The sequence below is a fragment of the Mobula hypostoma genome, chromosome 5, assembly GCF_963921235.1.
Source record: "Mobula hypostoma chromosome 5, sMobHyp1.1, whole genome shotgun sequence".
Classification (NCBI taxonomy): domain Eukaryota; kingdom Metazoa; phylum Chordata; class Chondrichthyes; order Myliobatiformes; family Myliobatidae; genus Mobula; species Mobula hypostoma.
This window is the reverse complement of record NC_086101.1, coordinates 86,962,695-86,978,945: the sequence shown is the minus strand read 5'-3', so window position 1 is coordinate 86,978,945 and position 16,251 is coordinate 86,962,695. Positions and strand designations below refer to the sequence as shown.

Below are 16,251 nucleotides of genomic sequence, written 5' to 3'. Positions count from 1 at the left end.
TTGATAATAAATGAACCTTTGAACCTTTGAACATCTTTTTAGGACATAGTTGGATAATCAAATGCCTATGAATGTAGCCGAAACACAAGCCACATTTGCCTCGTGAGAATAGTGCTAATCCTTGTTTTTCTGTATCTTGTTGACTTCATTGGCAGTGTCGGTGCACTGAAAGGTATCACTTAAGGCCTAGAGGGGACTGGCATGAAATCTAGTGGTGAGGAAGAAGGAAGCAGATGGGCATTGGGGAAGGGGTGGTTGTGGTAGACAGTAGCTGGCAGATTAATTTGGCAGAATTAAGATAAAGTAATCCTATTTCCATCACTTCTCAATAAGCTTCAGCGAAAGGTTATTCAATCGATCTTCCTGTTGGTGGTTTTTAAGCATCTGAAATAGGTAACACCAACTTTCAAAGCATGTACTGTAGTAATATTTGACAAAGGAGCCAGAGCAGTCAGTACACACTTATACGATCCAGCTGCCCACAATGCAGACCTAACTAATCTGATGGATGGCACAGAACCATTCCTCAAAGCAAATGATCCACCATAAAGCACTTTTAGGATTTATTAGTGCAATCTTGTGGCAGCAATTTATTGGCTGACATTTTCAATTTTCTAAATCTTCCCTATTTGGTTTCAGAATTTTATTAATTTTCTCCTTGCCTGTCTTGACCACAAAGCACTGAATTAATTGCCCTTGTAAATCTTCCACCAAATGATTTTATTCACATTAACTGAATGCAAGATTATATCTGTTAATAGGAAATATTTTACATAATTATACCATTTTTCAAGCATCCAGCTTTCCTGTTCCCAGGCTTCTCTTTTCCAAATTCTCTAGTTTGCTCGGATGTTGTAATTAGGTTTTGAAGATATTAAGATATATTCATGTTTCTGTTAATTTGAAAATTAGGCCACAAATGCATCATCAAGGTCTATTGGCCATTCCTATTAATGAAGGTGAAGGTTTATCAGAAGGAGTTAGATGAGAGGAAAAATATTGGTTCCATGGGTTGCCTGATAGCCAGTAGATCCATAAATATAAAAGGGTATGCTCATCGAGAAAGGTTGAGTAGACTTGAGAAAAGAAGTATAAAGTTTTTTTCTAAAAGAGTTCTTTAAAATTATGAAAAGTTTCTAATAAATAAATGCAAAAGAAATGAATGCACTTGTGGTGCAGAGCATCTTCAATATATGAAATCTAATAGAGAATTCAGATGAAAGATGTTTACTGAAAACACTTGATAACCTAGAACACCCCCCTTTGGATGGGGTGATGAAAAAGCTGGAGGGATATATGAGGGGAAAGAAAAAATAATACACTGATACCTCTGGATAAAAAAGGAGGAGAATCAAATGCCAGTATTAAGGTTTTGCCAAAGTTCTTGTTTCTTGCCTTATCTCATCCATAATTCTATGCATATATGAACTATTCCCTACAAACTTATGACTGCATGGGCAGATTCTGCTCTAACTTCATCTACAGTATTGCAAATAATACCAACAAAATGGATCGTATCTCAAATAATAATGAATCAGAGTACAGGAAAGAAATAGAGACATTTGCCAGGGTTATGTTCTGTTTATCATGGCACTTGCCAGCAATCTTTCCCCCAGTGTCAACAAAACAAGTGTTGGTCATTGACTTCAGGAAAGGGAGTGGTGTACACATTTCTGTTTGCATCAACAGCACTGAGGTCAAGATGATTCAGAGTTTCAAGTTCTTAGGAATAAGCACTACCAATACATACCCTGGCACAACCATGTTGATGCCACAGCCAGGAAAGCTTAGCCAGTCCTTTATTTCCACAGAAGGTTAATGAATTTGTCATGCTTCTTTTCTCTTCAATAAGTTTTATCAACGCATCAAAGAAACTATTCCACCTGGGTGCATCATAGCATGGCAAAGCATCTGCTCTGCCATGACCAAAATATACTGCAGAGAGTTGTGGGCCAAGCTTAGCACATCTGAGAAAGCAGCCTCCCCTCCATGGACTTTGCCTATACTTCTCACTGTCTCAGTAAACAGCCAGCATTATCAAAAATTACCATCCATCACAGATATTCTCTCTTCTGCCCCTACCACTAGGCTGAAGTTACAAAATCCTGAAAGCATGTACCCCCAAGCTCAAGGACATCATCTATCTCACTCTTCTGAGATGACTGGATGGTTTCCTTATATAAGATGGACTCCTGAGCTCACAATCTACCTTGTAGTGGACCTGCACATTATTGTTATCTGCACTGCACTTTTGCCTTAACTGCAATTCTTTATTCTGTGTTCTGTTATTTTATCCTGTACTGTTGAATGCACTGTTGAAATGAATTGATCTTCATGGGTGGTATGCAAGACACGTATCTTGGTACATGTGACAATAATAAACCAGTTTCACTAGTTTACTATCAGTCTTTGAGCTCTATGCAAGACAAAAGTTGGTGCATTTAGTAAAACACTTTCCAGTTATAAGAAAGTGATAGAAAGCGTGCTTTTTACTATGATTTTGTTCTGTTTAAAAATAGTTTTAGTTAATTTGCATCAGTTATTTTGTTCACTAAATTTGTTACGGTTAAATATTTAATTGCCGATTTATTTTTCTCCCCTGATATTCTGAACATCTCAAAATATAGTAAAATTGTCTTTCATTGCCTGAACTATCAAGGTAGAATTTGAGTGATATTTGAGCTTGAATCCTCAAGATACAGTCATTGTTGATGAAACATTGTACCTTGAAGATAGCCATGGTGGCAAAATTTCAAGCTTGTTAGAAGTTAGATTGCTGTTAAAGTAGGTAGGGCAGCTTCAGGGCCAGCACAGGGAAGCTGCAGTGTTCAGGCTGAGTTTGATGTAATCCAATATTCTTTTATTTACTTTCTTATCAAGGTCAGGAGGCGAAGAAGTGCACAAGCAGACCCTGGGGCTCTCCTACTTGCTCCTGTCTCCGGTTATAGAGCCGCTCATGCAGATCACCAGCTGTGATACGGATTCACCCATTGTTCCATTCTCATCCACTGTCCAGCAGCTATTCATCACCAAGGTGGAGTTTTGCTGGTTGTTGACTGAGTAGCAGCTTTCTGTAGTTGCTCCTATTTTACTTACTTTACTGTTTCCAACTTTACTCTTACGGGTGATGTTGTTTTACTATGAATACCAGGGGCTTCAATAGATCTTAGTCTTAAATATGAAAATAATAACATAGGAAATATGTTTGCTGAAGAATATAAAAATATAAATGAGATGTTATTAAATTACTCCCTTCTGCCTCACGTTTTTTTAAAACACTCCAGTGTTTTACTTTAATTTGTTCCATATAAACTACATTAAGCTATGTTAAAAATTGTACAATTTTCTCAGGTTGTGGTAGCCAGTAATCATTGAATAAGGTAGACAAGGCAAGGTCAAGTTCAGAAACTGGTAGAGAATTGCTGCAGGGTACTAATTACCTGGAACTAAAGATTGTTAACTGAAGGAGATACAGCAAGTTGGTAAAGAAAATGGGTCATGTTCAATTTTCCTGTTGGTGAGAATAGGCAGGGGAATTACCAATACCATATAACAAATTATGCCTTCTTTTCCAGTCCACAACAATGTTTTTCCCTGAATAATATAATTTACAAACAGAAGACATTCTCTCCTTTATTAAGCTGCATTTTTCCTATTGCCTGTTAACTTTAATTCAATGATATTTCCACAAATGCTGCCTTACGGTGATAAAAGCGATCACTGCAGTCTTATCTAAATTGTAATTTCAGTTCACCTCCACAGCTGGAAGCAAAGAAAAGAAACAATATTTTCAAATATGTTTGTGATGAATTATTAATTTTTAATATTAGATTGGGTAAAGGAACACAATGGGGATAAACATACAATGATATCTTTGAGTTTGTGACTATAAGACCCTTAATATTGTTGAGGAGCAGAGGCTTCTTGAAGTCCATGTTCATAGCTCCCTGAAAGTGGCCACACAGGTTGATAGGGTGGTTGAGAAGTCCAATGACATGCTTGTCTTTATTAGTTGTGTCAGTAAGTTCCAAAGTCAGGAAGTTACATCGCAGCTTTATAAAACTCTAGTTAGCCGGCATCTGGAGTATTGCACACAATTCTGATCGCCCCACTATAGGAAGGATGTTGAGGCTTTGGAGAGGGTGCAGAAGGGGATTAGCAGAATGTTCCCTGGACTAGAAAGCATGTACTTGAACGAGAGGTTGGACAGACTTGGGTTGATACCTCTTGAGTGGCGGACACTGAGGAGAGATCTGATAGAGGCTTTTTTAAATTATGGAGGCGTAGAAAGAGTGGAAGAAAGTATCTTTTTCTAAGGTTTGAAATGTGTCATACCATAGGGCATGAATTTAAGGTGAGAGTGGGTAGGTTGTGAGGGGCACGTTTTTATACACAGAGAGTGCTGGGTGTCTGAATGCTTCTCTGGGTTGGTGGTAGAGGCAGATACATTAGGGAGTTTAAGGGATGTTTAGATAGGTACATAAATATGAGGGAAACGGAAGGATATGGACATGGTATAGGCAGAAGAGAATAGTCAACCATTTGATTACTAATTTAATAGGTTTGGCATAACGTTGTGGGCCAAAGGGCCTGTTTTTGTTTCTGTGCTATACTGTTCTGTGTTCTACCTTCTAGAAATGTATTAGCTGTACTGTTCTGTGTTCTACCTTCTAGAAATGTATTAGCACACTCACAACACACTGGAGGAAATCAGCAGGTCGGGCAGCATCCGTGGAAATGAACAGTCAACGTTTTGGGCAGGAACCCTTCGTCAGGCCTGAAGAAGGAAGGGGCAGAGGCCCTATAAAGAAGGTGGGGGAGGGTGGAGAATTCAATATTCATACCAAGGGGCTGGAGACTACCTAGACGGTATATGAGGTGTTGCTCCTTCAGCCTGAGTTTAGCCTCATCATGGCAGTAGAGGAGGCCATGTATGGACATATCCAATGGGAATGTGAAGCAGAGTTGAAGTGGGTGGCAATTGGGAGATCCTGTCTGTTCTGGCGGACAGAGCGGAGGTACTCGATGAAGCGGTCCCCCAATCTGTGTCGGGTCTCTCCAACTTCCGGTAATTCCCTCCCCCTCCCTTTCCCTATCCCAGTTTCACTCTGTCCCCTCCCCCAGCTGCCTACTACCTCCCTCATGGCTCCACCTCCTTCTACTATCCATTCCTTCTTCACCTTTCCTGCCTATCCCCTCCCTTCTTCCCCTCCCCCACCCCTCGATCCTTACTGTTTTTTCACCTGGAACCTACCAGCCTTCTCCTTCCCACCCTCCCCCCACCTTCTTTATAGTGCCTCTGCCCCTTCTCCCTACAGTCCTGACGAAGGGTTCCAGCCCGAAATGTTGACTGATCATTTCCACAGATGCTGCCTGACCTGCTGAGTTCCTCCAGCGTGTTGTGAGTGTTGCTTTGACCCCAGCATCTGCAGAGTATTTTGTGTTTATAAATGTATTAGATTGATGCTCAATTTTTATTTAATTGTTGTAAATCTGAATTTACAGTACTATGCAAAAGTTATAGGCGCGCGCGCGCACACACACACACACACACACACGCACATACAAATGTGTGTGTGCCAAATACTTATATATAAAGGTGTATAAGGCTTTTTACAGTACTGTATCTGTCAATGTTGAGCAGAGAGTGAATTTATAAATCTAGCGGGAGTAAAGGATGTTGGGAATGATAAGGGAGGAACACTGCAGGACAGGTGGCAGAGAAGGAGAGCCAGGGGTGGAGTGTGGCACGGGTGCAGGCATACTCAGCCCTGAGACACCAGGCAAGGTCATTTGATTCCAAACAATTGGTTTACTGATATTTGCAGGATGTCTCTGTGATGCTTCCTGCTCCCTCTCCTCTCCCTTCCCCTTTTGCCATTCATAATTCCTCTCTCCCACACCACCCCCCCACTTCCCAATCTCAGTCCACACTAGTCTGTATCAGAATCAGGTTTATTACCACTCACGTATGTAAAGAAAATTGACTTTTTATGTAGCAGCTGTACAGTGAAATACATAAAATTACTACAGTACTGTGCAAAGGTGTGTACAGTACTATATGCATATGAACATATTACTCATAGCTGTGTAATTTAATTACATATATCATAAATTATCTGACCATGAGGACATTTGCACCTGTAAAATTAGGTACAACACAATAAGGGGCAACATTTGATTAGTATCATTAGTGTTGTCAGTAAGAGTGATACAATGTATCACAGCATAAAATATGATTTATTCAGTAACAAGATGCACAGGCCCAATTAATCACCTAATTAGCATTAATATGCTCATTGAACGTATATCCACACTCTGGAATTAATGTCACACACTGACTAAGAAAAGGCCACATGTAGCACAGGCTGAGATGTCATTTTATTCCATTAAGATCCAAACAATCTGCTATAACACCATTGGAAACCCCTGATTCAATTTTTTTTTTTTGGATTTATTTCTTGTCTGATGATTTTTAACAAAGAAGTATGACACTTCTTCAATTGTAGGAGGAGTTGGGTACTGGAAAGGAATGAGCTGCTCTCTTTAATTAGACGTACAACTCCTTAACCAGTTTCAGGCTCACTCTTGGGGCATGGAGGCCATTGGAAAGGTCGATGATTTAATTATTCCCTTTTCTAAGACAACCTGAGAATTTGTTGAACTTCCTGAACTGCTGCAGCTGATTGGTGAAATGTTTCAAATGAATTGATATTAACATTAACACAAAACTGAAGCAATTAACATCCTAGCAACAAATAATTTCAATATTTCACAGAGTTGTGAATGCCCATTTGTATGTTAAGTAATAATAACACACAGACAACTATACTCAGAGAAACAGAAGCAGTGTGAATAAATACTGAGATGATTTTCAACATGCTATCAATACATGATGCATTGAGTCAGGTCCTGTTGCAGAAACAGCTCCATTTCTGTTAATTAAATTTTTGTGTAGGCTAGAACATCATATGACTTTTAATGAGCCCTGGCTCATTTAAGCCTCCTATGAGCTCCACATGTTTGATGTTCTCAATGGCGTCCTCTACCATTCTGAATTACTGTGGGCCAAAGTCTTCTGTAAGTTGGGAGGATGTTGCATCTTTTCAACAAGGCCCTAAAAACATGTTTGAATCATTTCCTCTGTCCACCTGGTATGTACTTAAATTGATGGAATTTGAAATCTGCATTGAAAATCTGGTGTTAGGCATGCAAATAATCTGGTTGATCACTGGAGCTAAATGAGTTTAATAGGAATTCCACCATGCTGGGTCTCAGACCAAATGTAGATAAAACCAAAGTGATGAAGATAAACTGCACCAGCAATAGACCCATAGTGAAGATAGATATCTTCCTGGAAGATGTGAGTTCCTTTGTCTATCTTGGAAGCATTATGAGTATATATGGAGGAATGGTTGAGGATGTTAAAGTCAGGATCAACAAGGACAGAGTAGTTTTCAACATCTTGAAGAAAATGTGGACATCCAGAATCACATCAAGAAAAACTAAAATCAAAACCTTCAACTCAAATGTTAAAACAGTGATCCTAATGGCTCTGAAACCCGGAGGACAGCAAAGAAGACACTGCAAAAACTCAAACACGAGAAAATCTGCAGATGCTGGAAATTCAAGCAACACATACAAGATGCTGGTGGAACGCAGCAGGCCAGGCAGCATCTATAGGAAGAAGTACAGTCGACTTCTGGGGCCGAGAGTCTTCGTCAGGACTAACTGAAAGGAGAGATAGTAAGAGATTTGAAAGAGGAAGGGGGAGGGGGAGATCCAAAATGATAGGAGAAGACAGGAGGGGGAGCGAAGAAGCTAAGAGCTGGACAGTTGATTGGCAAAAGGGATACCGAGTTAGAGAATGGGGAGGATCATGGGACAAGAGGCCTAGGGAGAAAGAAAGGGTAGGGGAGCCCAGAGGAAGATGGAGAGCAGGCAAGGAGTGATTGTGAGAGGGACAGAGAGAGAAGAAGAAGAAAAAAAAGGGGGGAATAAAAATAAATAAGGGATGGGGTAAGAAGGGGAGGAGGGGCATTAACGGAAGTTAGAGCAATCAATGTTCATGCTGTCAGGCTGGAGGCTACCGAGACGGAATATAATACAAAAACTGCAGGCTCTCATCAACCAGTCCCTGTGAAGGATCCTAAACATCAGGTGGATTGGTAAAGTAACCAATGAGACACTGTGGGAAAATAGCAAATAGGAATCTATAGAGATACAGATGCACAAAAAGAAATGGAAGTGGATTGGCCACACCTTGAGGAAGCCAACCAACAACAGCACCAGTCAGGAAGTAAAGTTGAAGTGCCAAGGAAAGAGGAAAAGGGGATGCACAAAGAACACATGGAGGAGGGACACTGAGGCCAAAATTAGATGATGGGGTCATTCCTGGTTCACCCTCAAGAAATTGATCTGAACAGAGAACAATGGAGAAGGAAGGTCATCGATGGCCCATGCCAAGCTGGGAGTTAAGAGCTAAGAGCCCAAGAAGAAGATGAAGAAGAGTGTAATTAGAACCACATTGCAAGGGATGCTGGTCAGGAAGAAATCTTGCCTTCAGTAAAATCTGCTGCAGATTTACAGGACAAATGGGAAAATGTTCAACTGATCTCACCCTTAGTCCATAACAAGGTCACTCCTTTCAGAGTCATCGAGCTGCAGTACTCAGAGGGTGTTTATGTATGTATAGGTTGGAAGGCACAAAATCATCACAAAGTTGTCAATTTCTTTCCTGTCTCAGAATCTACACTGCCCAGTGAGAACCTCCAGCAGATTGTTGCTACAATGTCATTATCACCTTGTTCACTGAAGCTTATGACAGAACAGGCCTTCCACTAAAAAAACAAGAAACACTTTGAAAATATTCTTTTAAAGCGCTCTTGGTTTACATCATTATCCCTGACAATAAGACCTTGGTAACTAGACCCTGGAAACGTGTGCTACTTTTCAATTCTCTCAGGCCATCTCAAAATAAAGGCAAACCTCAGTAATGGAATTCACCTTTGCTTTCAGAATTCCACCACAGCCTTTGGGCGTCTGTACCTCATAAAGTTTGGAGATCAAGCCATTAAGCTTGACAAAAGCTCATTGTCCACTGGGCAGCAGTTATCCAGCCTTTCTTAATGCTTCTGACACATAAGCTACATACAGCAGGTATCTTAAAGCCTTAGAGATATACTACCAATGCTGTCTTCAAAATTCTCAAGTTCAGTGTACCAAGGATTTGATGAATTCATAATTCATGATTTCCAACACTTTGATAAATTATGGATCAGTCTATACTTGTAAGAAAACATATCTATTGGCTGAAATTCTCCTCTATTTGTCATGGCAGTACAAAATGATTTTTTTTAAACCATGGATGACTTCATCACTTTAGATTTCTGCTCAATCGAGTTTTGCTGTTGTGAATTATATTGAAAATTCAAATAGTGACAAAATCTGCCAACATGGGCTTAGAGACAGATTTTAGGAAGTGCTTTACACTATTATCATGTCTGTACATTAAAAAAAACAGCTCACTGACAGAATTGCCCTTTCCAATATGAATTATTCCTAATGATTGACCATTGGATGGTTCACCATAACACTCATGATCCTGTGTCAGCTGATTGTGTGGTAGGTGTTAGGGATTGTTCGACATAAGACATCCTTCAGGAAGTATGTAGGTAACCAGCTTCAAAACTGTTCAAATATAAACTATAAGCAATAATCAGTTCTGAAATTAAAAGGACAGGCATGTCAAAAAACAGCAGTGTCTACAAACCCCATGTTGATGGCTGATAGCAAGAAGCTGCTCAGGAGATATGGTTGACAAACTGACATGACCATCAGACAGTCTTGTATGGATCAGCCAAACATAAGACAATGGGGACACATTAATTGGCCTACATCAAATCGGGCATCACACTTCAGTTCAGATATTTTGTAGCAATGTGATAGAACTCCAGGAAGGTTTTAGACCAGACTTATTTTGTCATTTATCACATCAGAAATTGACATTGACATGTTTGCTCTATTTATCAATAATTGAGGTAGTCAGAGTCATCCCTCACAACACTAACCTTGGTTATCTATCCCCAGAAGGCTTTAGACCATCCACATGAAGCACTTTGTCTCAACAAAGGTGTTCAGGCATTCAACAGTGTACACTCAATTATAGTGTGCTCCCATTCCAAGTACACTTTATTAGATATACCTGTCCACCTGCCTGTTATTGCAAATACCTAATCAGCCAATATTGTGGCAGTTCAGTGCATAAAAGCATGCAGTCATGATCAAGAGGTTCAGTTGTTGTTCCGACCAAACATCAGAATAGGGAAGAAATGTGATCTAAGTGACTTTGGTCGTGGAATGACAGGGTAGATTGAGTATCTCTGAAACTGCTGATCTTCCAGGATTTTCACAACAGTTTCTACAGTTTATAAAGAATGGTGCAAAATACAAAATAAGGATCTTGTGAGCAGCAGTTTTGTGGGCAAAAAACACCTTTCAAATGAGAGAGGTCAGAGGAGAATGCCCAGACTGGTTCAAGCTGACAGGAAGGCGACAGTAACTTAAATTACCATGCATTAAAACAGGGGTGTGCCGTAGAGCATCCTTAAACACCATCTTTAAATTTGCCAATGACGCAAGTGTTGTTGGCAGAATTTCAGATGGTGATGGGGAGTTATACAGGAGTGAGATAGATACAACTTTGCACTCAACTTCAGTAAGACCTAGGAATTGACTGTGGGCTACAGGAAGGTGAAGTCAGGAGAACACATATCCATCCTTATTAAGGAAGCTGTAGTGAAAAGAGTGAGCCATTTCAAGTTCCCGTGTGTCAAAATCTCGGAGGATCTATCCTGGGCCCAACATATCGATGCAGCTACAAAGGAGGCATGGCAGCAGCTATATTTCATTAGGAAAGTTGAGGAGTACAGTATGTCTCCAAAAACTCTTGCAAATTTCTACAGATGTATCGTGGAATCATTCTAACTGGTGATTTGCTGCCCGGTATGGAGGGGCCACTCAGAGGTTCAGAGAAAGCTACACAAAGTTGTAAGCTCAGCCAACTCCATTCATGGGCACTAGCCTCCCCAGCACCAAGGACTCCTTCAAAAGGTGATACCTCAAAAAGGTGGAGTCCATCATTAAGGACCCCCATCACTTATGAAATGCCCTCTTCTCATTGGTACCATCAAGGAGGAAGTGCAGGAACCTGAAGATACACACTCAACATTTCAGGAACAGCTTCTATCTCTCCACCATCTGATTTCTGAATGGACAACGAACCCATGGACGCTACCTAATTTTTACTTTTTGCTCTTTTATTGCACTACTTATTTAATTTAAGCTTTATACTGTATATACTTATTGCAATTTATAGTTTTAAAGAATTATTATATATTGCAATGCACTGCGACCATAAAACAACACACTTCCTGACATATGCCAGAGATATTAAATATGATTCTGATTCAGATTCAGATTCTGAACACACAACACATCAGGCAACACACATCAAAGTTGCTGGTGAACGCAGCAGGCCAGGCAGCATCTCTAGGAAGAGGTACAGTCGACGTTTCAGGCCAAGACCCTTTGTCAGGACTAACTGAAGGAAGAGTGAGTAAGAGATTTGAAAGTTGGAGGGGGAGGGGGAGATCCAAATTGATAGGAGAAGACAGGAGGGGGAGGGATGGAGCAAAGAGCTAGACAGGTGATTGGCAAAAGGGATACGAGAGGATCATGGGACAGGAGGTCCGGGAAGAAAGACAAGGTGGGGGGGGGAACCCAGAGGATGGGCAAGGGATATAGTCAGAGGGACAGAGGGAGAAAAAGGAGAGTGAGAGAAAGAATGTGTGTATAAAAATAAATAACAGTTGGGGTACGAGTGGGAGGTGGGGCATTAGCGGAAGTTAGAGAAGTCAATGTTCATGCCATCAGGTTGGAGGCTACCCAGACGGAATATAAGGTGTTGTTCCTCCAACCTGAGTGTGGCTTCATCTTTACAGTAGAGGAGGCCGTGGATAGACATATTAGAATGGGAATGGGATGTGGAACCAAAATCTGTGGCTACTGGGAGATCCTGCTTTCTCTGGCGGACAGAGCGTAGATGTTCCGCAAAACGATCTCCCAGTCTGCGTCGGGTCTCGCCAATATATAAAAGGCCACATCGGGAGCACCGGACGCAGTATATCACCCCAGCCGACTCACAGGTGAAGTGTCGCCTCACTTGGAAGGACTGTTTGGGGCCCTGAATGGTGGTAAGGGAGGAAGTGTAAGGGCATGTGTAGCACTTGTTCCGCTTACACAACACATCAGACCTGGAAGTGGATGGACTACAGCACCATGGGATCACAAACAACAGGAATTCTGCAGATGCTGGAAATTCAAGCAACACACATCAAAGTTGCTGGTGAACGCAGCAGGCCAGGCAGCATCTCTAGGAAGAGGTACAGTCGACGTTTCAGGCCGAGACCCTTCGTCAGGACCATAGGATCACACTGGGTTCCACTCCTGTACCTTATAATGTGGCTACTGAGTGTATGAGCTTTAGTCACCATATGGTTTTATCAAAGAGTTAACAATAAACAGAACCTTTTGTGATTTATGGATTGGATTCGGTAGTTCATATTATGATGCATTTCTGGTTTCTGGTTACTCCTTTATTTTGGTGTTTTGAGTGATTTTGATCAGAGTGGACTGGCTCTGCAGTCAGCAAGTGACACGGCACTGACTTGAACTGACTTAAACCAAACATTCCAGAACTCTTGCAGTAACCTGTAATTTGATATTTTATATTCTGTGTTTTTCACTTTTTTTTAACTATTTATGTGATTTGTTCTTTTTTTTTGCACTGGGGGAGGTGTGGTTTGATGTTTTCTTTCAATGGGTTCCATGGTTTTTCCTTGTTTCATGGCTGTTTGTGGGAAGATGAATCTCAGATTTGTATAGTGCATATAGTACATACTTTGATTCTTTAAACCTTCAACCATCCATATATAGATATGGATCCCGATATTCAAACCTAGATATCTAAATAACATCTGAGGGAAAGAAAGGGGGAGTGGTTCTGGTATGGGGAATTCCTTGATTCGGGCATTTCTGACTTATTGTGGATGGTTGATGTCCAGCACCTGGATCTGTCTATAATGTCATATGTTTTTGAGAGGTTGTGGGAACAGAAACAGATTGCTCCACAGTAAAATCAATCATATGGAGAAGGTCCGGTTTCAATGATGTAAAATCACCTCTGGCCAGCTTAAACTGGAATCAAAGCTTGGCAGACAAGTCTGCAACTGAACAGTTGGAGAACAATTGGTGAAAATGTTTCCAGTACATTTTAAGTACTTTTGTGTGATGGAGTGAGGAAATAAAAGCCACAATGTTCTGGATGATCAAAAACATAGCCTGTTAGAAACTGAACACGAAAATGTGCATGTGATAACTTCCTGTTTGCTAACTTAAATAAGAAGTGTGTTTATTACAAAGACCTAAGGGGAATTCTTTTTAAACTAGAAAAAGAGAGATCATGAAGAAAAAATAGCCCATAATATAGAAGAATGACTGAAACTTCTCTATTTCCCTATGGAAAGGAAGTGGATAGATAATAGGTGAAAAGGTACTACTGCTCAATAACTAGAAATGCAATCTACCTAGGGAGAAAGAGGATACTGCTGAAGTTATAAATGATTACATAACATGTCGTTTAAGCTTACTTACTTATTATGATCTAGGTTGAGGCCTTCTAGCCCACAGGACATTTGCTGGCTGCCAGTCATCACTCATATTCAGTCCATTCCTCCTCCCTCTTAAATGCAAAGGATTCCCATTTTTCAACAGATCCAAAGATAGAATCACCCTTCTTACGAAAGAGATTAATTTAAGTGCCACAGATTTTCCAATCACTAAGTTATCATTTTGCCTTACGCTACAGTTGGGTGAGGCTGAATAATGGGTCTTAGAACTGGAGCAATAAGCAGGCTATTGCTTATTATCAGTATTGGACAGAAATATATGTAATCTATCAAAGCAAATCCTGCCAGAATTTATGATACATAGCCACAGTATCCTACTTCCTGATTTATTCTTCTCTGCTTCTTTTGAAAGTGTCACATATGGATTTTGAGGCTTTGATGATATTTCTATTTCCTTCTTTCCAGTGGTAAGATAAAATTCAATTACAGCTGCAGGTGGCACTTCAGCAAAGTAAAAGAATCTGAACTGCCTTCTGCACATTGAGTTGGTTAAATGACTGGAGCAGAGGCAGGCTGTTAATTCTACGCAGTACATCTTGCAGTTGAAAAGCACAGACAGAATGATCTCATTTACATGTAGCCCGATCCTTCTGCTGATGTGATGTTTGATGGGAAACAAAATGTTTATTTGGGATGTTAGCAATATTGCTGTTGAATATACCGTTAAACAGATTGCAAGGAGTAATACTAAGTTAGGACTCAATTCAATCAAATGAAAATTGTTTCTGGTTAACTTTGAGTCTCTAATTACCAGAGGTATATACAGACTATTTAACATTTTATCAATCATCATAAAAAAAATGTAAAGTGAAACCTGTATCCTCTTGTGTGATGATGACAGGTCATTGACCTAGAATGCTAACTGTACAAGATTTATCTGGCCTACATTTTCAATTATTTTATCTTTGTTTTATCTTAGACTTCTGTTTTACATGAGTCTATTGTGATTTGCTTGCAGAGCAGGACGGGCCTTCAAAAATACGTAAGGCAGTATAGTGGTTAGACTCGTGCACTCGTTTCTTGATGCAGGGAACCCTCTTCCGGGGGAATTGAGTTTAAGTCTTACCATGTATTGGGGAATTTAAATTCAAGCAGTTTCATAAAACTTGCATTTAAAGAAAAAAACTGGCACTCATAATGATAATCATGAAATTATCAGATGCGTTAAAAAAATCTTAACCTTACATACTGTTTGGGTCAAATTTGACCCACTTTGACATTTGACAGCAGTAAAAACACCCTAAATGCCATTATTTTAGCCAGAATTTGATGACTTTTCCTAAAGTGACTCAAAATGCTCAAAAATGAAAATATTAAAAATTTTATACTTTTGTACAGGTGCTACAAATTTTTGTACTTTGAGGCTGTTCTGGGTCAAATTTGACCTGTGTCTATTGAAATCAATTTTAAATCTCTGAAATATTAATTAAGGATTAATGTACATTGAGGCTGTTCTGGGTCAAATTTGACCTGTATCTATTGAAATGGATTTTCGATCTCTGAAACATTAATTAAGGATTAATCACCCATTTATTAATGTCAGATAGGCTATTTGTACATTCTAAATAGATCTGTGGTTCAGAATTTGGTATAGTCTATTGTTATGAGGGGATTCTTGAGCCGGGTCAAAATTGACCCTGACCATACTGTGAAGGTATAGAATATGAACAGATTGCCTGAGTTAAGGGAAATAGACAGTTTCTGTCTCGAGGATAGAGCGTCCTGAAGACTATCTTGCCTGCCTGATGCCCGGGTTAAGGACATCTTATCTGATCTGCAGAGGAATTTGCAGTGGGAGGGGAAAGATCCAGTTGCCGTGGTCCATGTGGGTACCAACGACATGGATAGAATGAGGAAAGAGGTTCTGCTGTGGGAATTGGATCAGCTGGGGACTAAATTAAAAAGCAGAACCCGAGTCATGTGCAAATTGGCATAGGATCAAGAAGATTGGAGAGCTAAATCCATGTCTCAGGGATTGGTGTGGGAGAAGTGGGTTTGAATTCATGGTAAATTGGCACCAGTATTGGGGAAGGAGGGAGCTGTACCAATGGGACGGACTCCACCTGAACCATGATGGGACCTAGATCCTAGTGAATAGCATAACTAGGGCTGTGGATAGGGCTTTAAGCTAAATAGTAAGGGGTGGGTTCAACAGATTGGAGAAGTATGGATAAAGTAAGAAGAAAAGTGTGGATAAAGATAAAGAAGAAAGAAAAGATAAAAAAGGGAAAGTAAGAGTGGAGGGAAGAAAATTCAAGTGCAGAAGAGTAAAAGGTTACAAGATTTTAAAAGCGCAATGAGTGTAAAGGCACTTTATTTGAATGCTGATATTCGAAACAAGGTTAGTGAACTTGTGGCTCAAACCAGTATAAAGAGGTATGATTTAGTAGCCATTTCAGAGACATGGTTTCAGGGAATGGAAATTAAATATCCAAGGATACACAAAATACTCTGCAGATGCTGGGGTCAAAGCAACATGCACAGCACGCTGGAGGAACTCAGC

The 16,251-nt window shown here is 40.2% G+C and overlaps 1 protein-coding gene across 3 annotated transcripts in view; it reads right to left on the bottom strand.

Moving 5' to 3' along the window:
• LOC134346855 (low-density lipoprotein receptor-related protein 1-like) overlaps positions 1–16,251 on the bottom strand; it is a 2,119,020-nt gene that overhangs the window by 1,079,635 nt on the left and 1,023,134 nt on the right. The gene's annotated exons all lie outside the window — the stretch shown is intronic.